This window comes from Etheostoma spectabile, chromosome 14 (assembly GCF_008692095.1).
Source record: "Etheostoma spectabile isolate EspeVRDwgs_2016 chromosome 14, UIUC_Espe_1.0, whole genome shotgun sequence".
Taxonomy (NCBI): Eukaryota; Metazoa; Chordata; class Actinopteri; order Perciformes; family Percidae; genus Etheostoma; species Etheostoma spectabile.
The window spans coordinates 3,621,192-3,625,231 of record NC_045746.1 but is presented as its reverse complement, the minus strand read 5'-3'; positions in this window follow the sequence as shown (position 1 = coordinate 3,625,231).

Genomic DNA, 4,040 nt, shown 5'->3' with positions numbered 1-4,040 from the left:
AGAAACCTTAAACATTACAGTAGATTAGGATCAATCAATGCAGGACTGTCCAGTTATTGAACCCAGCAGCTTTAGATTAAGGTGAACCTGCTTTTGGAAACTGAGCAGAGTTCTCAAGGACAGAGGAGGACCACGTCTTGGATTTACTGTGGGCTCAGCTGAGTGTGCCGTCATTATATGTCAGCGATAAATTTATCTGCAGGAGATTGTAACACTGGCCATAAATTACTCTAATCACGTATCTTGGTGTGTATGGAGGCATCAGTCAACCCGCTCCTCCAGGAAATGGCTGTTTTTCAAACAGTGAAATTAGGTTTTGGGACAATATGGCCGTATATCAAGGGATTTTCCACATCACATATTACATAATGTAATTATTGTCATTATCAGTGATGTTTCAATTTAAACATGATTGATCATCTTGCTGTTTTTTTTTATCAACACGTTTGTGAGAGGGGCTCTTTTGGCTAGCATACTAATACATAGGGCATTTGCTTCTTCCTGAAATGTCCTCTCAAATGTGCCCTTGACCACTTATCTTGATGAGGTTATATTACTATAATGTGGTATTGAAGAGAGATAAACAGCTGTCTGAAAATCCTCGAATGCCGCAGATTAATGGGGGAAATGGTCACCAGTGGTCCTTTTTCTAGCAATCGGGACATTTCAGCATTTGTGAGCTAGACAAAGACTTAGAATGTGTGTCAGAAATATTTTTTCAACAGAAAAATTGTTGTTAGTGGGCTGTTTGATTGTCAGTATAATATGTCTGCCCTGTTTGCTTTACTGTAGTTTGCAAATGAGTCAGTGTAAGTTATTACTGTGTGTGGGGCTATTTAATGTATTTCCCTGTCTATATGCTTCCTGAGGTATAGTAAGACTTTTTTTTCTGTGGTAAGATTTCAACTATTGTGCAAACTTACGGTTAGCTGTGCTTCAACAGGTGTGGATTGCAGATCAGGATTAAAGAAACCCTCATGCTATACAATACAATTCTTCCCACAAATGTCTGTACAAAATGTGAGGGCAATCCATCTAGTATTGTGGAAATATATTTCAGACTGGACCAAAGAGGTTGATGGACCCACAGTCTCATTGCTATTCCTAGAGCCATGCCAACCAGCATGGCTTCAAATATATTATTAATTAATTCTACATAAAAGTAAAGTTTACTGTGTACAATTAAGGTTGTAGCCAGAGCCCTTCAGTAAATAAATAAAGTAATAACGTTATCGTCAAACACTGTCATTGACGCTCCTATGAAATTAATGTGTGTGTGTGTGTGTGTGTGTGTCCTCCATCTCAAGCCTCAGATCAATGAGACTTAATATGCGCATCTGTGCATGAGTTGGATAAACTGGAGATAGTACTGGCTCATGTACTTGCTTTTTTTTTGTCTCCAACCAAGCCTTAATTTCTCCAATGGATCCATCACATGTGAAGGCGGATACATAGACGTTTCCCTTCCACTGACACCCAGGTCAACTTAATCAACCCGCCTTCCATTTGCACAGCATGAGCCCACTGAGACAAGAGAGAAGGTCATGCAGCATTTATACACACTGGAGTGTGTCTTCCTGCAGAAGCAATTCAGCAAAATCTGTGGTTATCTTTGAATCAGTAAGCAGTAGCCGAGGCATACTGGATTCACAATCTTAAATTCACTTGGTTCCCCACTGAGATGTATGAACAATTACAGCACATCACAAGGTTATCAGTTGTCCTGCAAAGTCATATACACTGTAGAATATCTGCTACCAGTGTTGTAGTACTCGAGATCGGTCTTGGTCTCGAAATGGGACCGCATTTTTACTCGGCCTTGTCCCAATCTCATACAAAGAGTACTCTGGATTTTATTTCAAGACTGGTCAAGATACCAACTGCAGGGATATCACTAAATTGCCTGTGCATCATCTGATTCAATAATTACTACAATAACTTATTTTAAATTATTATTAATGTTTATGGCTGTCACCACTATTTGTTTTCTGTGAGCATTTTTTTCGGAATGTGAATCTTTCAGATCAATATGAGGAGTGCTTATGGTTTACTTGTTCCACATTTTATTGTGTGTGTTATGCAGTGTGGGACTCGCACTGGTCTGGTCTTGTTCTCAACTTGGTCTTGGTTTAGGTTGTTTTGATTACAACACGATCTGCCAATTAAAGGATTAATATATTCTGATACGTGCCCATCTTTTTAGATTTCTGCTGGTCACAAAATGTATATTTACAGTAACAAAAAAGTTTTTATGATGACTATTGCATCAGTAGAAAGTAGTTCTGTGAATATTTTAAAGTCATTTTTCAAAGCTGTGAGCACCACTGAACAGAATTCCATTAATCCTCATAGTATTATAGTGAAAAGCAGAGAAAACAGCGACTGACTTCAAAAACTATGGCAGTTTGACTTTCTAACAACTCTCCATTTCTAAAGGGTTTGTAAGTTGTAATTGATGTCTTTATTAATAGTTCATAAATTTCCCGATGCTTTATAGAAATGTTTAAAGCCAATACAATAAGAACAACGTACAGGTTGCAGGGTTGTTGTCCTCCAGCAGGACGGTTGTTGTCTTAGCTCTTTGATTTGTAAGGAAGACCTTCTAATGGACAACTTCAAGTAAATTCCAACATATGTACAGTGTCTGTTACGTACAGCCAGATGACAGTAGAGGATTTAGTCGGCCAGCTGCTTCACTGCTTCTCCATGAGGAACCCAGTTTGAAACCACGTCTAGCATCCACATACTAAATATTTTAAAGTGAGAATGAAGAAAAACTCGGGACATGTGCATTCGCACAGATATGAATGATACACAAATGCGGATGCAAACACAGAGTGACACTTTCAGTAACCCACTCAGACACACACTCCCCTCCATCCTGTTTGCCACTGGGTTCGTCCTTACAGTTGAATTATTTATCGACCTCTCAACATACAAGGCTTTTCGTTACAAATTAATTTTTTCTTCAGTTTGTGAGGGCAATAGGCAGCCTGCCTGCTGTGTGTGCCCATTGGTGTGCTAATTAAGATCCTTGATGTTGACTGGCCAGTGAATCACATGGGTGCACTTGCCTCCATTTTTAGTTTTCTGCCTTTGAAGTGAGAGATCAAGATTTATGTGTCAGCAGCATCAACATTATGGACACTAAAAAAAGGCAAGGCACGCTACACACATTAAAAGTAATTATTTGTGTGTCCAAAGAGTAAACAGTGGAGGTGTTTCTTTAAATATCTTCAGAGCAGCAAGCTTGACATTCATACTAACAAACTAACACAAATTCTAACCAACAGTAAAAATTATTTTGTTCTTTTTCCCGTCTGTCAGTAGTTGTACTCTTCAGAACAAACATTTTAAAATGTCACTGAAGGAAAAACACTGGTGTAAAACACAAAAAATAGTAAAGGCTTAACTCCATTTAGCTGCCTTGGTTTTAGGATCCTGCCATTGTACATGCTGGCTCACTGTCACACTGCTATAACGTATTGGGAAACTTGAAAAGAACAGAGTCATTGTAACTGTTTTAGTAACACTTTAATAATAATAATTTTCCTACTGTGGTAAGTCTGCTTAAAAGGCCTATTGCCAAACAGTTTGGAAAAGGGCAGGCACTTTCATAAATACCTGGCCAGGTGATTGGATGGATGAACCATCTGCCTATCACGTCCGCCATTGTTGTTTTGAACGAACACATGCAGGCGGCACACACACAGCTAGACCATGCCCATAACAGCCAGTAGCTCCTCACCGGACGCCGATTGGTTTGGTGCTATTCAAACAAAAAAATGCATTACTTTAACCTGACAAGATGGATTTTTGTGTGACATTTGATTCCGCAATTCTCCCATGATCTTGTGATATCACAAGGCTCCAGCTTTTTTCCGTGCAAGGTAAACTAGATGTTACTAAAGAGTGATATTTTGCGGATTTCAACTTTAGCAACTTTTAAAGCACTGACAGTGGACCGATTTCTTCTTTAAATCAACATTATGTATGCAAACATACTGGAGAACCACAGGAATGATTCTAATACATCAATG